The sequence below is a fragment of the Pinus tabuliformis genome, chromosome 3_1, assembly GCF_031772625.1.
Source record: "Pinus tabuliformis cultivar Carrire ecotype Pingquan chromosome 3_1, CPIR1, whole genome shotgun sequence".
Lineage (NCBI taxonomy): Eukaryota > Viridiplantae > Streptophyta > Pinopsida > Pinales > Pinaceae > Pinus > Pinus tabuliformis.
The window spans coordinates 660,387,811-660,414,595 of record NC_142301.1 but is presented as its reverse complement, the minus strand read 5'-3'; the positions used below and the strand labels follow the sequence as shown (position 1 = coordinate 660,414,595).

The 26,785-nt window shown below is 36.9% G+C and overlaps 3 pseudogenes across 1 annotated transcript; 2 read left to right on the top strand and 1 right to left on the bottom strand.

Moving 5' to 3' along the window:
- Nucleotides 1-473: 473 nt before the first annotated feature.
- Nucleotides 474-16,573, bottom strand: LOC149188835 (uncharacterized; annotated as a pseudogene). The gene is made up of 7 exons (XR_016255836.1): nt 15,962-16,573; nt 11,222-11,292; nt 10,705-11,019; nt 10,352-10,477; nt 10,162-10,263; nt 9,931-10,077; nt 474-822 (listed from the first exon to the last, which is right to left on the bottom strand). The product of XR_016255836.1 is annotated as an uncharacterized LOC149188835 (transcript).
- A 5,140-nt stretch (nt 16,574-21,713) lies between these two features.
- LOC149188834 (protein DMR6-LIKE OXYGENASE 2 pseudogene) lies at nt 21,714-22,433 on the top strand (annotated as a pseudogene).
- Nucleotides 22,434-24,568: 2,135 nt separating this feature from the next.
- On the top strand, nt 24,569-25,162 carry LOC149188833 (protein DMR6-LIKE OXYGENASE 1 pseudogene; annotated as a pseudogene).
- Nucleotides 25,163-26,785: the final 1,623 nt, after the last annotated feature.

The window sequence follows — 26,785 nt, the reverse complement described above, 5'->3', positions numbered from 1 at the left end:
TTAGACTTTTAAAAATTAGACCTTGAAACTTCATAGATTGTAAATTCTACAACTTTCAATAAATTAAAAGCTCAGCAATATTTTACTAAACAAGCAAAGCAACGTCGAAGTTGCAAGTCCCGACCTAATGGTGATGGAAGTTATGAAAAGTGGGTGGAAGGAAAAATAGTTATGTATAAGAGAATCAATATGTTCAGTTGAATACTCAATTAGAAGTGAAACTATGAAGACATTTATAATCTATAAATGACCTATAACTAGCAAATGCACCAAATATTGCAAAGGAAATGGCATAAGTGGATAGCATATGGAAGAAGAACATTGATGAAGACAGATGCAATATGTTATAGGTTGAGTGAAAGAAAAATCTCACTGTTGTTGTTGTTTGGTGTTTAGATATCTGAATGATATATAAACTTCTGTGCAAATGTAACACAGATCTCTGGAAACCATGAACGACATATGATAAAAAAAATATATATATATCCTCTTTACATAAACCAACATGCAATTTGGAATTTCACAAGTCCGCACTCAAAACATGACTACAACTAACAAATAAAAGAAATTGACTTTGACAGAAAGCAATAGCTTCACCTTCATTCTTGAGTTGCTTCTGTTTATTTGAATTTGACTCACGACATTCTTTATCTGATAAGGAATCAAAATCATCACTAGTATTAAATTCATCCAACGCGGACTATATCTCACTAACATCTGCATTTTTGTTGCTATGCTTGAAAACCATGGAGTTTTTTGTCGATAGTAGATTACGATGTGTTCCTGACGCTCAAGAACACATTCTTTATTAACCATTGTTACCTGGCAGAAAACAAAGAAACAACACAATATCAGCGTACACAAAATGCCCTACCGAAATATAATCATAACTTAGCAAAGAAGTCTAAAAGATGCTCTTAATTAATAAATTTTGTATTTGGAAATACTGTTTCTTTAAATATAAAAAGGACTATGTTGTACAACACTTCTGTCTATTTATCGAGGAAATTATATCATATCATGTCACACAGTAGAAATCTACAGTACCTAAAGTAAAAAGACAAATTTGCTCAAGAAAATAGATTTAGAAAAGAGTTTTGAAAACTATAAGTTTGTCATCAAAGCTTTAATTAATTAACAACAAAATAGTTGGAGTTTGAAAATCAAAATCATTCATAGGAAACAAATAAGACAATGGCCAAAGTCGTTATTCATACAAATAAAGCTAGAGTCACTATTGCCATTGCAAATAACTGAAATTTGGGCAGTGGTCTAACAGTTAGAGCTTATTTCTCGGGAAGACTCATCAATACCATCATTCTTTTTCCACGGTTTGTTGTGTCTCTAGATCCAGATCAGATAGCTTGTCATTCTTAAGTTCTACCTTTCAAGTACTAATTTTGGTTTGTTTTGTTTTGTTTTGTTTTGTCAAGAGAATTAGGTGTTTTGTTGCAAAGATTCCTGTAATAAGGTTTTCCTACGTAAGAAGATGGTTCAATAAGATGAGGAACTAGATAGTGTAACTAAGGAGATCATTTCGAACTAAAGAAAATTTAAGTGAGAATTCATACCACTCCATGTTGGAAGAAAATAAGAGAATGTGTGACACATGTGGATGTATGGGAATATTGACACCTCTAGTCATGTTAAATCGGGGCTCTCTTATTTAAGGCAAGAGGCCTACTTTCCTCCACCAACCAAAATAAATTGCATAGGAAGCACAGTTATCATTGTTTTGGGTGGAGGAAAAATATTGTTGCCTACCTCTATTTTCCTAGTCTATTTTGAAAAGAACAACAAAAGACATCTAAAATATGTATAGTGCAGTCATTGATCTAGTTTGAAACATAGTGCGTAGAGGAAACCACTTTCAGGAGTTTTTGAGACTCTTGCTAGACACAAAGGGGCTTGTAGTTCAACATGTCCGCCAATGATACCCCAAGAAATTAAACAAGATGAAGCTTTAAATAGAAATTTGGTGCTAACACATTGGTCAAGGTGATGGTAGTTGAAGAAAGGGCCATTTGAAAGGAATATATACATTTCATCTAGGAATTCTTGAAGCAAAGGCACCTAAGGATCAGATCTTGGCATGGATAGTAAAAGATAAATGCAATTTTTTTTATCATGGCCCTTGCCAGCAAGCCAGAGCCACCTTATGGGGATGCACCCACCCTACTCCCTTAACCTCGTGGCATAGCTCATGTGTCTAACTAGACTTTGCCAATCTGTCTACACCCTCAAGGAACTAATGGTTTGTGTTCAAATGGTTAGAATCTTTTAGGCAGTGGTCTTTGATAGGTAAACCAATGATAATACGGAATAAAGGTCTTGGTAGAACCCTCCGTTGGGCACCAATTATGTGTAATTGTGATACAATTTTTTTGTTTTCCACGCTAAAAATGAACATGCTACAACATGCAATGAGTAGAAAAAGATAAAGAGGAAGATTACCCATTAAGAAGCTTGCAATTGCTGGGAGTTAAAATGTTGACATACTTTGTAGCCATGACGAACGAAAGGAAACACATCACAAATACCTTTCCAATGGGTAAGACTGCAAATGTTAGCATTTTAAAGATGGATTCCGAGTCATTCCAAATTTTTTAGAATCATTGCTGGAAGAAACCCTTACAATATAAAAATAAAAAATTATTTGTTTTCATATCAGCTTTGCTCGTAACTCCTTACTTCATGTTAATCTCCTTCAGTCCAATCTAACACTCCTTGTCTAATTTCCACTAAAAGCTGAGACAGATCCACAAAATGGTCTCAGCTTCCAGCAGTCGCGATTACAAACAATCATCAACCGCGCCAAAATGAAAATAAAATATATTTTCTCAACAACAGACCAGAGCAAAGCCTGTAATCACCAAACTTATATAGAAGGATATTCATTTATTTAATAGAAAAAATAGTAAGCAAAAAGTAGTGTAACTCATGTAGGACACAATCGAGTCCAAGTTAATATAGTTGAAAAGTTATCAAACTCATGCAACAACTATATCTTGAAATAGGTGCTAGAATTACAAGGGATCTACATATCTTGAAAATTCAGTGCTTCAATAATCACAATTTTATCAATAAATTTGCATGCAAAATGTTGATGCACAAAAATATATCCAAATGAAATTTGCTCCAAAAACTATTCAGTGTTAATAAATTTTACTATGCTTCAGCTATCTACCGAATATCTAAAATGAATAAAGAACATAGCACTTTGTTTGATACAAATAGAAGCACAATTATGAATATTATATAGGCAACCAATCTAATATGCTCTAGATTTTGATGTAGTCTCTAAACAAATTTTTATACATTTTGAGAAAATATTGTCAAAGACAGTGACTAGAAAACTTGGTCAGGGGCCCAACAATTTCTACTCATAATGCAACTAAGAGTTAAACTGCAAATGAAACATGTCACGCAATGTAGCATTATTTTACAAAGTTGTTCATGATGGGCTACTCAAGAAGGCAAAATCACGAGATTTCTTGTCTGAAGAGCAACCATCTATTTGTAGATTTTGCATAATGCATGGAACTATGAAACGATGATATAATTACACACATAATGGCTACAATTTTTGTTCACTTTCTACACTTTCTATTTTCCTCTTCAATTACATAGATTATCAATTCCATAAGTTTAGAGACTTAGCATATGCAAATTAGAACTTTGCCTCTTCAAAGGGACAAGCAAAAAATTCTTACCAAATGTTAGAATAGGCATACAAAAAGATAAGTAATAATCCACATGTGAAGCAGATTATCTTACCATTCAATCATATTTTGTAGTGTCACAGATCTTCCCAATTTTGTGAAAATCAGACATAGTAGAAATAAACTAAAAACAAAGTACACAAAAAAACAACAAAGTTTGTCAAGAAAGAAAAGAAAATTAAAAATAGTCAAAACAAGAGCACATATAGACATGCATCCACAACTTGATACAATTTGCCACCAAACTAAACCCCTTACCTAGAGAGGTACCTCCTGAGAGTTGGTTCATACTAAATCTTGATGGGGCAGTTAGGGTCCAAGCAGGAAGATCTAGGAATAATGAGGTAATAATGCATCACAATGATAGTATCATTTTTTCTTTCTCCATTGGCATATCAAACAAAAGTTGAATTTGAGGCTCCAATTTAGGGACTAACTTAAGTACTGAATAAGGAAATGATACACTCAATATTGAAAGAGACTCTACCCTCCACTAGTTAGGCTTTAAAAAAATGGGGTATCAAAGATTGCAGTATTCAAGATCTCTCAAAGGAAATTAAGTGTATTGTTGCAAAGATTATTTTAATAAGGATTTTCTATGTAACAAGATGGTACAATAAAATGAGGAACCAAATATGTAACTACTAAGATCATTTGGGACTAAAGCAAATTTAAGTAAGAATTCATACCACTCCATGTTGAAAGAAAATAAGGGAATGTGTGACACATGTGGATGTATGGGAATACTAGCACCTCTAGTCATGTTAAATCGGGGCTCTCTTATTTAAGGCAAGAGGCCTACTTTCCTCCACCAACCATAATAAATTGCATAGGAAGCACAATTATCATTGTTTTGGGTGGAGGAAAAATATTGTTGCCTACCTCTATTTTCCTAACCTATTTTGAAAATAACAACAAAAGAAATCTAAAATATGTATAGTGCAGTCATTGATCTAGTTTGAAACATAGTGCGTAGAGGAAACCACTTTCAGGAGTTTTTTAGACTGTTGCTAGACACAAAGGGGCTTGTAGTTCTACATGTCCGTCAATGATACCCCAAGAAATTAAACAAGATGAAGCTTTGAATAGAAATTTGGTGCTAACACATTGGTCAAGGTGATGGTAGTTGAAGAAAGGGCCATTTGAAAGGAATCTATACATTTCATCTAGGAATTCTTGAAGCAAAGGCACCTAAGGATTAGATCTTGGCATGGATAGTCAAGGATAAATGCAATTTTTTTATCATGGCCCTTGCCAGCAAGCCAGAGCCACCTTATGGGGATGCACCCACCCTAATCCCTTGGGTTTTGACCTCGTGGCATAGCTCATGTGTCTAACTAGACTTTGCCAATCCATCTACACCCTCAAGGAACTAATGGTTTGTGTTCAAATGGTTAGAATCTTTTAGGCAGTGGTATTTGATAGGTAAACCAGTGATAATACGGAATAAAGGTCTTGGTAGAACCCTCCGCTGGGCACCAATGTAATTATGTGTAATTGTGATACAATTTTTTTGTTTCCCCCACTAAAAATGAACATGCTACAACATGCAATGAGTAGAAAATGATAAAGAGGAAGAGTACCCATTGAGAAGCTTGCAATTGCTGGGAGTTAAAATGTTGACATACTTTGTAGCCATGATGAACCAAAGGAAACACATCACAAATACCTTTGCAATGGGTAAGACTGCAAACGTTAGCATTTTAAAGATGGATTTTGAGTCGTTCCAAATTTTTTAGAATCATTGCTGGAAGAAATCCTTACAATATAAAAATAAAATTTATTTGTTTTCATATCATCTTTGCTCGTAACTCCTTACTTCATGTTAATCTCCTTCAATCCAATCCAAACACTCCTTGTCTAATTTCCACTAAAAGTTGAGACAGATCCACAGAATGGTCTCATCTTCCAGCAGTCGCGATTACAAACAATCATCAACCGTGCCAAAATGAAAATAAAATATATTTTCTCAACAACAGACTAGAGCGGAGCCTGTAATCACCAAACTTATATAGAAGGATATTCATTTATTTAAGAGAAGAAATAGTAAGCAAAAAGTAGTGTAACTCATGTAGGACACAATCCAGTCCAAGTTAATATAGTTGAAAAGTTATCAAACTCATGCAACAACTATATCTTGAAATAGGTGCTAGAATTACAAGGGATCTACGTATCTTGAAAATTCAGTGCTTCAATAATCACAATTTTATCAATAAATTTGCATGCAAACTGTTGATGCACAAAAATATATCCAAATGAAATTTGCTCCAAAAACCATTCAATGTTAATAAATTTTACTATGCTTCAGCTATCTGCCGAATATCTGAAATGAATGAAGAACATAGCACTCTGTTTGATACAAATAGAAGCACAATTATGAATATTCTATAGGCAACCAATCTAATATGCTCTAGATTCTGATGTAGTCTCTAAACAATTTTTATACATTTTGAGAAGATATTGTCAAACACAATGACTAGAAAACTTGGCTAGGGGCCCAACAATGTCTACTCATAATGCAACTAAGAGTTAAACTGCAAATGAAACCTGTCACGCAATGTAGCATTATTTTACAAAGTTGTTCATGATGGGCTACTCAAGAAGGCAAAATCACGAGATTGCTTGTCTGAAGAGCAACCATCTATTTGTAGATTTTGCATAATGCATGGAACTATGAAACAATGATATATAAGTACACACATAATGGCTACAATTTTTATTCACTTTCTACACTTTTTATTTTCCTCTTCAATTACATAGATTATCAATTCCATAAGTTTAGAGACTTAGCATATGCAGATCAGAACTTTGCCTCTTCAAAGGGACAAGCAAAAAATTCTCACCAAATGTTAGAATAGGCATACAAAAAGATAAGTAATAATCCACATGTGAAAATCAGACATAGTAGAAATAAACTAAAAACAAAGTACACAAAAAAACAACAAAGTTTGTCAAGAAAGAAAAGAAAATTAAAAATAGTCAAAACAAGAGCACATATAGACATGCATCCACAACTTGATACAATTTGCCACCAAACTAAACCCCTTACCTAGAGAGGTACCTCCTGAGAGTTGGTTCATACTAAATCTTGATGGGGCAGTTAGGGTCCAAGCAGGAAGATCTGGGAATAATGAGGTAATAATGCATCACAATGATAGTATCATTTTTGCTTTCTCCATTGGCATATCAAACAAACGTTGAATTTGAGGCTCCAATTCAGGGACTAACTTAAGTACTGAATAAGGAAATGATACACTCAATATTGAAAGAGACTTTACCCTCGAGTAGTTGGGTTTTAGATAAATGGGGTATCAGAGATTGGAGTATTCAAGATCTCTCAAAGGAAATTAGGTGTCTTGTTGCAAAGATTATTTTAATAAGGTTTTCCTATGTAACAACATGGTACAATAAAATGAGGAACCAGATTTGTAACTACTGAGATCATTTGGGACTAAAGCAAATTTAAGTGAGAATTCATACCACTCCATGTTGAAAGAAAATAAGGGAATGTATGACACATGTGGATGTATGGGAATATTGGCACCTCTAGTCATGTTAAATATACAATTCCTTCAAACTTGTTAGCTCACCAAGCCATGGTGGCATCACATCCATGATACAGCTACCAGGAAGAGACTGTATCATGTGAGGTGGCCTAAGGTTATAAAAGGTGGAGAAAACAACAAGATAATGTAGGGGATTGACAATGAATGGAGTTGAACAAAGAGGATTGGCATAATGAAGCTAAGGTTTTTAAGAACATTGAGTTTAAATGGAAAATTCTACTGAAGCTCATAAAGGATAATGATGCAAAATTCACAGATGGAAAAATCATAGACCTGGAGGACAACATAACAGATGACAACCTGAATATTAATAATAGACTGAACCATTTCAATCTTGACCAAGGTATTGGCAATTCAACTATCTAAGAGAGTCAAGGGGGTGTAGCAAACATCAGAGCCAGACTCTTCAGTAATGATGGATGAGAGCCAAGGTTTCAGGCCATCGTATTCGCAACCAAAATATGAAGAGGTTTCTTCATTTTTAAATTTAATTACAGGATTATTGTTCTTTGAACTTTGATGAGTTTTGCCACATAAGTTTTAGAAATTACAGTAGAACCTAACTTCATACAAGGTGTTTTGCTTTTTCAAAATGGAACTGGATCCTTTATCTCCTTTTCATTTTTATTTTGGTTATTGGGTGCAATTTGACACTATGGTTTTCTGCGAATTATTAAGTGTTATAGTTAATTTTTAGGATTATCTATGAGTCTAGTCTAATGGACCATGTTTGGCACTGCCCAAAATAATTCCACAAAATTACTAAAAAGGAGGGGAGTGAAAGGAAAAAAATTGACTCTCTGTGTGCCCTAAAGACTAGGCAGCCCACACCATCCAAAAGCTCACCATTGTTGGAGACTCCAACAACACAATTCAACACGTCCAGGTGCGCTCTTCTCCCTCAAATGCCAATTTGAATTCAGTCTTCCAGCGAATTCATGCAGCTCTTCCATCATTTCCTCGATTCTCATTTTTTCATGTCCTTTAGATAAACAATAATCAAGTTGATTTCCAAGCCAATTTGGCTCTACAAGCAAAAGAAGGTGATTTAATTGTCAATGGATGTCGCTCCACCCTCTCGAACCCTTCATGGCTCTCTCCTCATTCTTTGCCTCTTCCCGTGGCTCACACATGGATACCCTTCATAACCCTTGCTCCATGTGCTTCTGTTATCTCCTATCAAGTGTGATTACCTTGTCCCATCATAGTCTCCCCCCTGTACCTTTCTCATGCATTCCCTTGGCTCTTCATTGGATTTTCTCAATAATGGAGGATCCCATAGTTTGAATGTGCCATCATTTTAGAATGAGGGCCCCCTAGTTTAGATGTGCCGTCATTTTAGAATGAGAGCTTCTAACCTAATGGGAAAGACAATTATGGCACCCTTCAAAAGTTAGTGTCTTGTTGTTTCCCTGCGACATCCTCTATTTTGGCTCTTGCCCCCTCCAGGAAATCAAAGCTTCTCCCTTGTCATTGATCTCCCTACATTTTCTGAAGGCCTCCTCTCTGCCACCTCAGGTCTCATGGCTCACCAAGCTAAGATAGTCTGAGTCAGCCCAACAACATTAGGCTGGTGACTTCAAAGACCTCAAGTCCTCCCATTGCCTTCTTCAAATCTGGATTTCAAGCTTGGAGTCCCAGATCGAGACGCTGTTAGACATTCCCATTCAACACCTACATCTTATCCACCACGTTCATGACAAATTTTAGGCTCTCTGCTCTCAACTCGAAGGCCTCTAGGTTGTGTGACTAGCAGAAATTCAGAAACATTCTCCTCTAGCTCACTCCAAAACAGCTTCTTCAGCCTCTGCAACTTCGTTCCTCCCTGACTTAAAACACTCCCGCTAAAAGGGAATTCCAGGATGACAATACAACTCAACGGTTTTCTCCAATCTCAGGTCCTAAATGAAGTGCATTGTAATTTTAATCTACGCATATACTACAAGGATTATACTGTAAATCTTTTTTTGATAACTTGTACTAGCATAGAAGAGTGGAAAATTAACAGGGGGGTCCCAAGTTTACTGCAACATATGTTAAGGCTGACCTAGTCAATCTAATGTGGGTCCATAAGCCCCCATGGGGAGGGCATGCTATTTCTTGAGATGTTTATAAATACACACTTAAGTGTCATTTGTAAATAATCAGTGTGAGCTGTTTTTCTCTCTAAAAGTGTATCCTGCAGGCACCATATACTATTGCACCCTCTCGCTATCTTGGTGTGACATTTGTGATCAGTTATCTCTATATAGCACTCTTATGGTATTTTACTCTAGTGCATCTATGGTTCACAACTAGTGCACTTGCTCACTCTTTATCAAGTGTTGTTTTCTCCTTTCTTATTGCAGGTTTTAGGGTTTGTTAGTGGTTCCTCTCAATCCTTGCTTTCTCTTGTGATGTCACAATTTTCATGGTCAAAATATGTCTTCCATCTTCCCCACATTTTTGCCATTGCAATGATTCCAACTGAAGTTGTGCAAACTGTTGAACCCCAACCATCTATAAGCATTTAATTTTCAATCGGGTTAACATAAAACAGAATGCAATTATAAAGTATCATACAACCAACACATTTTGCACATACTATAATAATAATAAACATACATGTCAAACTATTTATATGCTAGCATGGAGTAAATTACCTCAATAGTTGGGGGAACAAGGGGCCGCTTGCCTTTGAGCACAATTACAAGAAATTCCAGCTTCTTTTCTTCATCCCATTCACTATAGGTACCCATGTCTAAATACTCCGTAATGACATCTAAAGTTTCTTAATGTTTGCCAGATTCCTGATCCACCAAAATTTGATAAATCTGACAGTCGATTGTTCAAATTATAAAGTTGAACATTTGAACCATACTTATGATAAATACCTGGCGCAGATCAAGTTTCATCAATATCATTCCGAATGTTGAAACCCGCCGAATAAGGTCAGCCAGGCGTCCATCAGCTAGGATATCTGACCCACATGATTGCTGCAGAAAACGAACTAAATTAATGATGCACATTTCACCCCGGCAGGAAAAGCAGATGCTCACTCCAAACAGAGAACTTTAGAAATACCATTGATTCATAGCAAAGCATCAGAGGTTCTAAAAGTTGTGCTGAATTTTCATAGTACTGATTAGGGTCATAATCACAGGGAATGCCCTCCAAGATCTCTTCAATCCGCCTACGTGTAGTGATAAGCTATAAGCACAAGTGTATAAACAGACGCACATTAGATATGAAACATTTGAAAGGAGAACAAGGTACGATTCAAATTTTAACGTTAATCCTAACTACGATAAATTCAATTCAAAACATTAGCTGATCTAAACAAACATAAAATACATCCAAACTTAGATGCCCCAAGATATTTGACAAAATGAACATATTCTTTGCAAACAAGAAACAGAATCAATGGAGTAACAAACCTTTTCCCTTACGTCTCCAAGGACAATTCTATAAGGAGCAAAATCTGGGCGCTGTGTAATGCTTGGATTAAGAATTTTATCAAAGATGGATTTACCCACATTAAATTCTGATGTTTTCTTTCGAGGACTGGAAAAACCAAAACCTGTTGTACTACTGGCAGAAGGAGTTCCAGTCCCTGATCCAGTTGAAGATGCATTTGTAGAAACATTAATTGTTCTGACATTTACATCCAGCTTTCCATCTTCATACTTCTCTGAATTTCTTGAAAGGGAACTCTTCAGCAGTGTCACTGAGCTCTCAGCATTGTGACCAGACTAAATGGCAACAAAAGATCATTCTCTTAAGTTACAAATTGCAATATTCAGTATTTGAAAATTCAGCATTTGCATCTTGATGCATGAAAAAAAGTCTTCAACTTTTTGAGAAAACGTTATGGAGAACAACATACTATATTTGTTTTTACTATTAATATCTGAAAAATTAATGATGAATTATTTTGAATTCTGTCTAATTTACCTCAAAGGAATCACTGTGATCTGTCACTGGGAACTCTAAGATGGGTAGCTGGGATTCTCCGTCATTGCATTCTATACAAGAAAGTAGAGGAAAAGAATGAACATGAGGCATGTCACATGACATTTGCACAGAAAAATTGTGTTGAACAAGGTATCAGCGGCAACTCTCTAATAGATGGCTATTTACCTGAAATAAGTTTTCAGGCCAACATTACAAGCAATAGCAAAAAATTTCCAAGCAAATTCACTGTAAAGAAAATAAATGATCTATATTGCACAAAAACAGAGAATATAGCAGATTCCAGAATAAACCCAAAGATAATGGAAAATAAGGAAATATTCATCGTGTCCACGAAAATTATATGCAAATAGTAAATACACAATGATAGGGAGAAACACACTGCTTACATGGGCTTCCCCAGAAAGATAAATGGGGGCACTCTGCCACCCAACAAGGAAGACATAATGCCTTCTGGAATACCCATCAATATCAAACATATGATAGTCAAATGGTCTGCCCTTTCATAATTTTAAAAAGGGATATTTCCAGCAAATTCCTTGTTTTATTTTCAATTTAATTTGCAGAATGTTTACGAGAAAAAATCTTGAAGGAATTTGTCAGAAATAGTATTGAATATTGAAAAAGGGATATTACAGTGGTGTCAGAGCTGCTTTCCTACCAGCCTGAGGTGATTGATTAGCAGTGGAAGATTTATCTTTTGTTCCTGGAATGTGAAATTTCAACAGGATTGAAACACTAGCTCCCAATTTATTGTGTATTTCCAGAGGCTGAGTTCATTATCTATCTGGGCCAAATTTGTTGTATTTGCACAAGCCAAGTTCGAGGGTTCAGAAGGGCCAAATTTGTGAGGGCCGCATCCATTAATTGTTGAGGCCAAGTCTGCCATTCACTGGAGCCGAATTCATGATACTCGCAGTGGCCGAATTCGTGGGTTTTTGGAAGCTGAATAGCTGTGCAAACTCACAGGTTTTTGGAGGCCGGGCCACTGTGCATATTCATGCGTTTTTGGAGGCCGAATCGCTGTACAAATTCGTGAGTTTTAAGGGGCTGAATCAATGTGCAAATTCGTGGGTTTTTGGAGGCTGAATCACTGTACAAATACGTGGGTCTTTGGAGGCCGAATCGCTGTACAAATACGTAGGTCTTTGGAGGCTGAATCACTGTCCAAATTCTTGGGTTTTTGGAGGCTGAATCACTGGGCAAATTCGTGGGTCTTTGGAGTCTGAATCGTTGTACAAATTCATGGGTTTTAGAGGCCGAATCATTGTGAAAATTCATGGGTTTTTGAAGGCCGAATCTTTGGAGAAAAATGAGGTTGAATCGTTGTAAGAAATTGAGTGTTGTGGAGGGCCAAACCACTATGCGCATTGGAGCAAATTTGTTGTGCGTGTTATTGGCCAGGTGAGGTGATTGACCAGGCTTCATTATGTGTTGCTGGAGACAATGATTCCTATGAAAGGGTCACTGAGTTTGGTTATGATGTTGTCATTGCTATGTCAAAGATATTTGGTATTCGAAATGCATCAATGAAGGGCACGCCTGAGGATTCACTGAGGAGCTTTCAGTACCTGTCTGTAGATTCAGGACAGAAGCAGTGATAAGTAATTTGTCCAATTTTATGATTTTTTGGGGAATTAAAAAGGTTTGTTCTAGCTTGGTATATCTATTTGGCCAATTCCGTTGTCATTTGTTCTTGCAGTTTGAGATTAAGCCCATACAAGAGGAATATATTTAAAATTAATCATAGGCTGGCCTTGATAGGGAAAGAAAATTCATAGGTTTCGTGCATCTACATCGAGGAAATTCATAGGTTTCGTGCATCTACATCGAGGATGAGCAGTTAAAAGACGAAGGAAAGCAGCCAAAGAGAGTGCATGATTGACCAAACATTGTCTCAATGGGCCCTATTTTAAATTGTTGCTTGCCATTCATCATTTCTTGGGCATGTAATACATAGTCAACTCAAACAGCATACAACAAAACCCCAAGCTTCTATCCTGATTAGCTGTTTGGTTTCTCTATTTTACATAAATACGTATCAAGCTCTCATTTATCTCAATTTGGTTCTATCGAATTTAAAATAGAAGTTATTGTATGGTTAAATATCGTTGAAATCACTGCCTGTCCATGCAGAATCGAAAAAAATGTTCTGTACTTTCCAGGCAACTGCCAATCTGTTGAGTTTAATGTATTTGTACCTGTCTTGCTCAGAATGCTTGCATATGTCCATCTGTGACGTGGCCCTTCAAATCAGATTACTGTGAGATAAAGTCTGAAGTAAGAGGAGACAGAATGGAATAGTGGCTTGTTGTGAAGAGAAATATCTATTTCTTTTTCATTTGTCATTCAGATTACGAGCTGCTGAGGAAACGTGATCTCATTGATCTGTTTTTCAATGCTTGAGTCTACAATCCTATAGAGATCACCTTGCTAGTTCCACTTAATTTCATGGGAGGTGTATTATAAACAGAAATGACTGTGCATCTCTTAGGGAATTTAAACGCAACAAAATATAGCATGTGTGCCTCTCAGGGATACTTCATGCTTTGCCCAAATCATGGGGTGTATGGGGCCTTAAACATCTTTCTATCTTTTCAAAAACCCTTTCGTCAAAAGTCAGTTGGAGACTTCTCTCCACAGAGAGCCTGTGGACATCGGTAGTTTTCAGGAAATACATTTCCCCCTCTCGCTTGATGAATGGATCAGAAAACTGAATAAAATGGTGCCAAACTCTTCAATTATCTGGAAAGTTGTTATAGCTTCATTTAATATTATTGGAGGTGGCCTCACTTGGAAGGTGGGCAATGGGCAGAAAGTTAATATCAGTTTGGAACCATGGGTTGGCTGCCAAGCTAATTTTAGACTTCCTTTGGATCTTGTGGCTTTCTTGAATGAGCACGACAAAGTTTTCCACAATCAGGTTGTGGATGAGGATTGGACTACTTTCTGGTGGCAAGGTTGGCAGAATGTGGCTCATTTGGGCCTTTAAGGAGAGCATGCTGATATGTGGTAGGATTATATTATCTCTCTCAGAAGGTCAAATGTCAGAAAAAGAGATAGGGTGGACTCTTTGTGTTGGGTTCACTCTCCTTCTGGGGTATATACTCCAAAATTAGGATACAGTCACCAAATAGTAGAAGTCAAGACTTTCTCTATGGAGTTTAGTAAAAAACAAAGTGACAACTTGGGACAAATTACAAAAAATATAAAAAAAGGTCTCAACATGTGTATTTTATGTAAAAATGTTGAAGAGTCTATCTCACACTTGTTTATGGAGAGGAAACAATAGCTTGATTGAGGCTTGGAAGTCGCGGTGGGATTCGTCAAACAACGAGACCCTCAGAAACATCCCTCCCCTCATTTGTTGGGGGGCTAGCTTGCCAGGAACAAAGCCACTTTTAGGGACTCCTCATCCGCACCCAATCTTATTGAGCTGAAGTGGGTGCAATTTATGCTCTCCTTCCATCAAAAGACTTTATTCACGTGCCTCGCAATATCATTGAAGAAGAGATCAATCAACACATTCCTTGGTCTTATTTTGACGGTGCTTCAAAGTGAGGACAGTAGTTGTGGTGGTGGCCTCGTTCTTTTCATAAATGAACATCATTTCATGAAGTCAAAAATTGGTCTAGGCAAAGGATCTAATAATTTTTCTGAACTTCTATCTTTAAAGATTCTATTCTGCTAGGCTCTAGAATATGATTGTTTCTCTCTTCCAGTCTTCGGGGATTCTTTAAATGTTATTAATTGGTTTAATGAAGTTCAAAGATGTCACAACCACACACCTTCCCATTCTAGAAGAAATTCTTCAGATTAAACAAGCTTTTAATAATATATCCTACTGTCATATCTACAGGGAAAGGAACCATGAAGCAAATTTTCTATCCAAGGAAGGTGCTAGAAAGGCTATGAGCGATTGGCAGGTCACAGAACATATGAATGGGACAGTCCAAATTTTCCAGCACCACTCTTTTATAGATATGTGATGCTTTGTGTTTCTCCTCTGTGTCAAGCTACAGATTATATTTCTCTACCCTTTTTTAACAGTTTGTAAGATATTTGATTTTTTATGTAAATATTTCGGTTACAAAGGTCAGTTATTGATTTTTATTTACTGCTAGATAGGACTTATTATGAACAGATCAGTATATATCAGTTCTGCTCCCACGTTGTGTGGACATAACAATTTTGATGTTTGATCTCAGGGTGGTTTTTATCACACACAAATTATTTGGAGGTTGTACTACTCACGGCTTTGGCCATTGACAGATGGTTTTTTTGCTGAATGCACATAGTGCAGGTACTGTAACTTTTTGTTGCGATTTTTTCTTGGTAAAAAAAATTAAAAAAATTGTTTTCCTTGATCTGCAATTCAGGCACCATAAATCTTAATATAACTATTAATCAATTGAACTATACAACCCTAGCATCCACATAAACGAGGGTAACAACTCTTTTGCTAAGTCAATCCTCGCATTTAACAAATTTCAAACCATATCATTAATGAATTTCAAAACCTAGCAATAAAAAATTTAAAGGCTTCAAAGCCTTTCCATTACGCCAGCTAATTACTCAAAAAGGCCAAAACTGTTACACTAAAAAAAAAAACAGTACAGATGTTCTACTAAACTAGCAATGGACCTAAAACGTCTAGATTCGCTATTCATAACCCCGATTAACATAAATAAGATGGAATTTTGATGCGAACGAATAACTTACTCATGATATAAGCGATCGCCAAAGAAGAAACCCTGGCCACCGCAAAAGAGACCTTGACGCTCCTCACTCTGTGTTTGTCCAGGGCCAAGTCCAGCAAAATTATCCCCACCCCACCAAGTAAGAACATAAACCTCGATGAGAGCCCTTCGATAATATATTGCCCTTTCACTCTTCCAGATAGGAAGACAACCGGTTTTATGTTCATGTGACAGGACCCTTCACGCTCCCAATGCCCGGTGACTCGACGATGACATCGTAGATGAAGCTGAAGACCACCAAGAAATAGGTGGCCAAGACGAGGGAGAAGACAATCATCGTTGAGGGCAGCGAAAAGGAGGGCACCTTCAGGCACATGCGGGGTACTCTGAGAGCACTATAAGGAAGCTTTAGGATGAGAAGCAAGGGATCCATTGAATATGGTGAAGATAAGTCTATGCTTGATGATGTCGAGCTCTGGTGATGAACAGGAACCTCTGTCGACATTTTTCCAGTGACGGCATTTTTCTCAGAGATGAAATTAATGACCGAATTGAGGATGAATATTTAAGCTTTTGTTTTCCCTCCGTCACTTGGGTTTTTGGTGTGACCCTAAGGTATTAGTTACCCAGCCTTTAGTTAGCCCGAAACAATGTTGCAAGAATAATGAATCCGCTACTATAACACACAAACAAAATTCATCACTCCAATAATGTAAAACTGAATTAAATTTTAACTAGCATTTGCATTAGATGTTGCAAAGGAAACGCCGCAAGGCATAAATTGAAGAATGCAAATATAACAAAATAATACTTTCATGAAGAATAAAAACACTTATAATGAATTTATTATTAGATATTCATATATATTGCACTATATATTAGCCCCACTAATTTTTTTCCCTTTATTAATGTAACCTTTCACCACTATGGTCACTATAATATCAAATACAATGTGTCTTAACCAAAAACTGTTATGAAAGTCAAAATACTTATATGTCCCATATCCCATATAAACCATAATATACTTTGATCACTCTTGGAGAATTGCAAACCCTTCCAAAATGCAACTACTAACCACTATTACCATTAAGAAAAAATGGCATTTATTACCTTATAATCCTTAAGGGAATAATTCTATTATTAAGTTAACCATAGTGCAATATGATTTTTAACACAATGAATTCTAAAAATTATGACCCCTAGTACACTCTCATCATAAACACATTGTAACTCCTAAAATGTTACAAGACATAAACTTTAATACCTAACACATTAACTATAACACTAAAACTATAACCTATATGTACTTAAATTGTCTTAAAGAATCAAGTGTGGCTCTTCAAATTCAATCCCATGAGAAGCGGATATAAAAAATGTTGATTATTATGTAGATGATATTTTCACTATTGACATTGACCCCAAAACCATTTTATGGGAGAAACCTATGGTAATGATGTTGATGGGTACTCATTATTCTCCCATTAAATGGTATAATGGTGGCCTACATTTTGTAAATAATTTAAGGTCTTAATGTTTGTATGCCTCTGGCTCTTTTGAGGCCATGTTGGATTGAAAGTCTGAGTTCAGGATTTGGGTAATTGCTAAAGATGGTGTCAATTGGACTTGCTGAATCAGAGAGGTGAACAAGAGCATGGATGCCATTGACAGAGTTTGCTTACCCACATCCTTGAGAATGTTGTTTTTGTGCTGTGCATATATCAACTGAGAAATACCCAGGTTTTTGAAGGTGATCTAAAAGGTGTTGAAGTTGTGGGTTATTGAATCGGGTGTACATTCACTGACAGAGTATGAATGTTTTATGCGATTCAAGGTGGGCTTGTAATTGAAAATGGAGAGGAAAGAGAATGACTTAAAAGAGCTAACGCAACAGGAACTGAGTGGCATTTTAACTGGGGGTGGAGAAAGACTCAGAATGCTCTTGATGGTTGCTTGCTGAGGCTTGAGCTTGAGTTGCCATGAGATACTGGAGATGGGTCTAATCACAAAACCGCTTAGATAGCCTAAAATTCCAATCTTTGCACATTTAAACCTACTCTCAACCATAAAAAAACCACTAGTCTAGCCTAAATTACAGCACAAAACAGCACCGACTTATCTACCGTTAGGAAACTAATTGGCCAAGTGAACACATTTAGTGCTCAAACAGTAGAACCAACCCAACGTTACAGAAGTATCGATTCAAAACAGAACATGCAGAAACCCATTAAACAACATTAATGACAAGTATGGCAGTCGCAGAACAAACCCGATGATACAGAGACCTGACATAAAAACCCAACCCCCTTATGCAGGGGACCATTACAGAATAGTTGAACCAAAAAAAAGTGTTTATGTGACATCAGAAACCAAAACTATTTCATGAAACGTGTCATTTTTAAAAACACTTATGGAAGAAACCATAACGATGAGATAGTAAAACCGTATAGTGCATATTCAGATTGCAATTAAAGAGATAAACAGAGAGCTAATCGAGAGCAACAGAGGTCCAGATCAAAAAGCAGACTAGTTTACAGAACATCGAATACCAAGCCCAAAAAGCAGAGTAGTTTACAGAACATCAAATACCAAGCCCAGGGACAGTTACCAGCATATAGCTCTACCATCAACAGGATTATTACATGGTCTTTGAAGAAATCCAAAGAAGAAAATAAACAAAAATAAAATCCACCAAAACCCCTCAAAAACCCTAACAAAACCACTGATATAGCCTAAAATTCCGAACTTTGTACATTATGGGGATGGCCCAGACCTTGTAAGGATTCTCATTTTCCACTCTGACTTGTCTTCCAAAGCCTACAACTCTTGTGAAAGCTTCACTGCTTGGGCTAACTTGTGCACCGCTACAGCCATGCATAGCACATTCAGAAAATCGAAAATGATGCCAATTGGCTCTTGCCGTGAATTTGAACAACATAACCAGAATTTATAATTCTTCTTTTAAATTCTTTTGCTATTTATTAAACGTAATTCATCCTCTCTTTCGATTCTGAAAATTAAAAGAAAGAGTAAAAAATAGTAGTAAAACTGTATAGTGTATATTGAAAACTTTAACATGGGGATGTCTTTTCAATTCATTTGTAGAGATCTGCACGCACGCACTTAAATGTTCACTCTTCTTTTGCCCATCATCCGATATCCTATTTCTGGTGTGTGAATCGAAGCTTAGTTTTGCACTGCAATAGGTAGGTGCCACTGTCAATTTTACAGCACTCGAGAAAGAAATATGTCGTCTACAATGGAAGATGTCCTGACCCAGGATGTGAATGTTGTCGAAAAGCTACTGTCCAATGGAATAAATCATCTTCAAGTTCAAGATAAATATATCCTGCCTCCCAGTGAACGCCCCCACCTGTCTGAGGTGTCTTACTCTGAGAGCATTCCGGTGGTGGATCTCCAGGACCTGGATGGACCTAACAGAACAAGGGTAGTTGAAGAAATCGACCATGCATCGCCTTCATTGCCCCTACAGCGTCCTTGGTTGATGAACAACATTCGGCTCGGTACAAAGGATATAAGTTTGGAGAATTCATGAGAATTTTCTGGAGCCAGGAATTAAAGAATAAGACAATGTTGGACCATTTCAAAATCGAATATGCAGAGAACAACGGTGAATGAAATTTGTTGTTGAATTTGATTTAAGGGAGCCATTATCAACATTATCACTATCACTGGACCATCCAATAAAATCGTTGCCCTCTAGATGAATAAAAGATGATTACATAGTTTTAACTATTGAACATAATTTTATTTTCAATTCCAATCTTTGCACATTTAAACCTACTCTCAACCATAAAAAAACCACTGGTCTAGCCTAAATTACAACACAAAACAGCACCAACCTATCTACCGTTAGGCAACTAATTGGCCAATTGTGTGTACGAGAGCATTGACATGCTTTGACATGTGCCTTATGTGAACGTATTTAGTGCTCAAATAGCAGAACCAGCCCAATGTTACAGAAGTATCGATTCGAAATAGAACATGCAGAAACCCATTACACAACATTAATGACAAGTATGGCAGTGGCAGAACAAACACTATGATACACAGACCTGACATAAAAACCCAACCCCCTTATGCAGGGGACCATTACAGAATAGTTGAACCAAAAAAAAGTGTCTATGTGACATCAGAAACCAAAACCATTTCGTGAAACGTGTCATTTTTAAAAACACTTACGGAAGAAACCATAACGATGAGATAGTAAAACCGTATAGTGCATATTCAGATTGCAATTAAAGAGATCAACAGAGAGCTCATCGAGAGCAACAGAGATCCAGATCAAAAAGCAGACTAGTTTACAGAACATCAAATACCAAGCCCAGGGACAGTTACCAGCATATAGCTCTACCATCAACAGGATTATTACATGGTCTTTGAAGAAATCCAAAGAAGCAAATAAACAAAAATAAAATCCACCGAAACCCCTCAAAAACCCTAACAAAACCACTGATATAGCCTAAAATTCTGAACTTTGTACATTATGGGGATGGCCCAGACCTTGTAAGGATTCTCATTTTCCACTCTGACTTGTCTTCCAAAGCCTACAACTCTTGTGAAATCTTCACTGCTTGGGCTAACTTGTGCACCGCGATAGCCATGCATAGCACATTCAGAAAATCGAAAATGATGCCAAAGTGCTCTTGCTGTGAATTTGAACAACATAACCAGAATTTATAATTCTTCTTTTAAATTATTTTTCTATTCATTAAATGTAATTCATCCTCTCTTTCAATTCTGAAAATTAAAAGAAAGAGAGTAAAAAATAGTAGTAAAACTGTATAGTGTATATTGAAAACTTTAACATGGGGATGTCTTTTCAATTCATTTGCAGAGATCTACACGCACGCACTTAAATGTTCACTCTTCTTTTGCCCATCATCTGATATCCTATTTCTGGTGTGCGAATTGAAGTTTAGTTTTTCACAGCAATAGGTAGGTGCCACTGCCAATTTTACAGCACACGAGAAAGAAATATGCCATCTACAATGGAAGAAGTCCTGACCCAGGATGTGAATGCTATCGAAAAGCTGTTGTCCAATGGAATAAATCATCTTCAAGTTCAAGATAAATATATCCTGCCTCCCAGTGAACGCCCCCACCTGTCTGAGTTGTCTTACTCTGAGAGCACTCTGGTGGTGGATCTCTAGGACCTGGATGGCCCCAACAGAACAAGGGTAGTTGAAGAAATCCGCCATGCGTGCGAGGAAGATGGATTTTTCCAGTTACATCATACTTCGATCCCCCTTCTCTTGCCAGTTCTTTTCTTTTAATATCTCTGGATTATCCTCTGCGCACACAAAAAAGGCCCTATGTTACAAATTAAGCTTTCCATGGATATTCTAGAATATTTCTTATCAGTTTTCTATTCTTGACGTTTTTGAGGCTATTACTTTCAGAGTTGTAGGATTATTTAATCTATATTTTTAATGTCAGTCTGATGTGTTAATAAGATCTAGTGACTGGTTCAAGTTTCATATCTGAGGATATGTACTATTCTTTTTTATGGCCACATATCTTCTGGTTGATCTAAGTGAGTGCAGATAGTGAAACATGGCGTACTAGAAGGAACCATGAAAAGCATGATGGAAATTGCCAAAGAATTCTTCGAAATGCCCGTGGAAGACCGAGCATGCCAGATTCAATAGAGGGTAAATAAAAGAAGTCCAAACTCTGGAGGAACGATATTGCAACAACAAGAAGTACTTATCTTGCATATGCTTTTATACAGAGAGATCGCAGGCAACTATGCTATGAAGGTGAGAGCTCTGATTTTAACGCTGCTGGCTGCCATTTTTGAAGCTCTAGGGCTCGATTCTAGTTACTTGGACAGAATCTTCGGAAAACACACCCAACTCATGGATATAATGTACTATCCTCCATGTCTGAAACCGGATATTACTCTTGGCACACCATTCCATTCAGATGCGCGTGGCATCACTGTTTTAATGCAAGGCGAGGTCAGTGGTCTGCAAGTACTCTGAAATGGAAAGTGAGTTGTTGTAGAACCCATACCCAACGCTTTCGTTGTTAATATGGGAGATCAACTGTAGGTATTTAACAAGAGCAAGAGCAGATCCAATACTTTATTTCCTCCTGAAAATTTGACAATGTTATTGTTAATGCTAATGCTAATGCTAATAATTTATCAGGTTGTGAACAATGGGAATTTGACAATGTTATTATTAATGCTAATAATTTGTCAGGTTGTGAGCAATGGTAGATTCAGAAGTGTGGAACATCGAGCAGTAACGAATGCATCTGCTGCATGTATATCAATTCCTACGTTTTATGGCCCCTCGGATGATGCCTTCATTGCCCCTGCAGCGTCCCTGGTTGATGAACAGCATCCAGCTCAGTACAAAGGATATAAGTTTGGAGAATTCATGAGAATTTTCTGGAGCCAGGAATTAAAGAATAAGACAGTGTTGGACCATTTCAAAATCAAATATACAGAGAACAACGGTGAATGAAATTTGTTGTTGAATTTGATTTAAGGAAGCCATTATCAACATTATCACTATCACTCAACCATCCAATAACCCCGTTGCCCTTTGGATGAATAAAAGATGATTACATAGTTTTAACTATTGAACACATTTTATTTTCAGTTCCAATCTTTGCACATTTAAACCTACTCTCAACCATCAAAAAACCACTGGTCTAGCCTAAATTACAACACAAAACAGCACCGACCTATCTACCGCTAGGAAACTAATTGGCCAATTGCGTGTACAAGAGCATTGACATGCTTTGACATGTGCCTTATGTGAAGGCATTTAGTGCTCAAACAGTAGAACCAGCCCAATGTTACCAAAGTATCGATTCGAAACAGAACATGCAGAAACCCATTACACAACATTAATGACAAGTACGACAGTCACAGAACAAACCCTACGATACAGAGACCTGACGTAAAAACCCAACCCCCTTATGCAGGGGACCATTACAGAATAGTTGAACCAAAAAAAGTGTCTATGTGACACCAGAAACCAAAACTATTTCGTGAAACGTGTCATTTTTAAAAATGTTTACGGAAGAAACCATAACAATGAGATAGCAAAACCGTATAGTGCATATTCAGATTGCAATTACAAAGATCAACAGAGAGCTCATCGAGAGCAACAAAGATCCAGATAAAAAAGCAGACAAGTTTACAGAACATCAAATACCAAGCCCAGGGACAGTTACCAGCATATAGCTCTACCATCAACAGGATTATTACATGGTCTTTGAAGAAACCCAAAGAAGCAAATAAACAAAAATAAAATCCACCGAAACCCCTCAAAAACCCTAACAAAACCATTGATATAGCCTAAAATTTGAACTTTGTACATTATGGGGATGGCCCAGACCTTGTAAGGATTCTCATTTTCCACTCTGACTCGTCTTCCAAAGCCTGCAACTCTTGTGAAATATTCACTACTTGGGCTAACTTGTGCACCGCTACAACCATGCGTAGCAAATTCAGAAAATTGAAAACGATGCCAATTGGCTCTTGCCGTGAATTTGAACGACATAATCAGAATTTATAATTCTTCTTTTAAATTCTTTTGCTATTTATTAAACGCAATTCATCCTCTCTTTCGATTATGAAAATTAAAAGAAAGAGAGTAAAAAATAGTAGTAAAATTGTATAGTGTATATTGAAAACTTTAACATGGGGATGTCTTTTCAATTCATTTGCAGAGATCTACACGCACGCACTTAAATGTTCACTCTTCTTTTGCCCATCATCCGATATCCTATTTCTGGTGTGCGAGTCGAAGCTTAGTTTTTCACAGCAATAGGTAGGTGCCACTGCCAATTTTACAGCACTCGAGAAAGAAATATGCCGTCTACAATGGAAGAAGTCCTGACCCAGGATGTGAATGCTGTCGAAAAGCTGTTGTCCAATGGAATAAATCATCTTCAAGTTCAATATAGATATATCCTGCCTCCCAGTGAATGCCCCCACCTGTCTGAGGTGTCTTACTCTGAGAGCATTCCGGTGGTGGATCTCCAAGACCTGGATGGCCCCAACAGAACAAGGGTAGTTGAAGAAATCTGCCATGCATGCGTGGAAGATGGCTTTTTCCAGGTACATCATACTTTAATCGCCCTTCTCTTGTCAGTGCTTTTCTTTTAATATCTCTGGATTCTCCTCTACGCACACCAAAAAGGCCCTATGTTACAAATTAATCTTGCCATGGATATTCTAGAATATTTCTTATCAGTTTTCTATTCCTGAAGTTTTTGAAGCTATTACTTTCAGAGTTGTAGGATTATTTAATCTATATTTTTAATGTCAGTCTGATGTGTTAATAAGATCTAGTGACTCGTTCAAGTTTCATATATGAGGGTATGTACTATTCTTTTTTATGGCCACATATCTTCCGGTTGATCTAAGTGAGTGCAGATAGTGAACCATGGCGTATCAAAAGGAACCATGAAAAGCATGATGGAAATTGCCAAAGAATTCTTCAAAATGCCCGTGGAAGACCGAGCATGCCAGATTCAATAGAGGGTAACTAAAAGAAGTCAAAACTTTGGAGGAACGATATTGCAACAACAACAAGTACTTATCTTGCATATGCTTTTATACAGAGAGATCACATGCAACTAAGCTATGAAGGTGAGAGCTCTGATTTTAAGGTTGTTGGCTGTCGTTTTTGAAGCTCTAGGGCTCGATTCCAGTTACTTGGATAGAATCTTCGGAAAACACACCCAACTCATGGATATAATGTACTATCCTCCATGCCTGAAACCGGATATTACTCTTGGCACACCACACCATTCAGATGCACGTGGCATCACTATTTTAATGCAAGGCGAGGTCAGTGGTCTGCAAGTACTCAGAAATGGAAAGTGGGTTGCTGTAGAACCCATACCCAACGCTTTCGTTGTTAATATGGGAGATCAACTACAGGTCTTTAACAAGAGCAAGAGCAGATCCAATACTTTATTTCCTCCTGAAAATTTGACAATGTTATTGTTAGTGCTAATGCTAATGCTAATAATTTATTAGGTTGTGAGCAATGGGAATTTGACAATGTTATTATTAATGCTAATAATTTGTCAGGTTGTGAGCAATGGTAGATTCAGAAGTGTGGACCATCGAGCAGTAACGAATGCATCTGCTGCACATATATCAATTCCTACGTTTTATGGTCCCTCGGAGGATGCCTTCATTGCCCCTGCAACGTCCCTGGTTGATGAATAGCATCCAACTTGGTACAAAGGATATAAGTTTGGAGAATTCATGAGAATTTTCTGGAGCCAGGAATTAAAGAATAAAATAGTGTTGGACCATTTCAAAATTGAATATGCAGAGAACAACGGTGAATGAAATTTGTTGTTGAATTTGATTTAAGGGAGCCATTATCAACATTATCACTATCACTGGACCATCCAATAACCCCGTTGCCCTCTGGATGAATAAAAGATGATTACATAGTTTTAACTATTGAACATAATTTTATTTTCAATTCCAATCTTTGCACATTTAAACCTACTCTCAACTATCAAAAAACCATTGGTCTAGCCTAAATTAGAACACAAAACAGCACCGACCTATCTACCGTTAGGTAACTAATTGGCCAATTGTGTGTACGAGAGCATTGACATGTGCCTTATGTGAACGCATTTAGTGCTCAAACAGCAGAACCAGCCCAATGTTACAGAAGTATCGATTCGAAACAGAACATGTAGAAACCCATTACACAACATTAATGACAAGTATGGCAGTCGCAGAACAAACCCTATGATACAGAGACCTGACATAAAAACCCAACCCCCTTATGCAGGGGACCATTACAGAATAGTTGAACCAAAAAAAAGTGTCTATGTGACATCAGAAACCAAAACTATTTCGTGAAACTGCTATTAATCTAACAGAAGTTATGCTTGCGTTGATTCTAGTGGTTATGCTGCTGGATCTCTAACTGCTCGTGCTATATGCTACGTATGAAAAAAACAATTATATGGTTATTGCAAAGATTAGTTCGCCCTCAAATCTTCAGACAACAGTAGCAAATATTATACCATGAACTGACCTTATAAATCTCAAACACAAGAAGCAAATATTATAGCAGGATAAACCCCTGAATGTTGCTTAAGAAACCACTTACTGTAGTCCCAGTTGTTATTTCTGTAGCGAAATAGTTAAAACATATTGAATTTTTAAGGCAAGGTTCTACACAAGCCTTCTGAAATAAACCGTAAGAGATACAAACAAAAACAGACCCTGATGAGTATGTCTCAGATTCTTATAAATTCTTTTGTAAGAAAGAGAAATAGAGAATTAAGGGAAAACCAAAACAAACCCTTATGAGGAATTGATCACTTGTTGAATATTTTAAAAAAGAGAAGGATAAGCCGAAAAGGCTAGGGTATCTCGTAGAATCTGATCGCCCTAGACTCCGCTTCACACAGTTAACCAAGGTCCAAGCATACTTGAACCTCCTCTTCAAAAAACAGTGGAAACCTCGAAGAAATTAAAAAGCCCCTTTTCATACTTAAAAAGCGACTTTTTTTTCAAACTTCAAAAAATTGAATTGACTTTGTACTATTCTACCTTTGATTTCTGTGTCTTGTACACATTCTCGAAACAAAAAGGGTCCTACGTTTGACAGGCGCAATGTCTCTTTTATCACTTGTTTCAACGCACACAAAGGTTAGGAGGAATTTTTTAATATGCCAGTGAACCTCAAATAAATCTGAAATGGTCAGGATCTAAAGATCATTACACTTCATGTAAATTCCATGGATTTGTAGCCCTCCCAGTTTAACATCTTTTCCTGTTTCTGTTTTTTTAGCGAGAAGGATAGCTTTGTGTTCTCTTTGC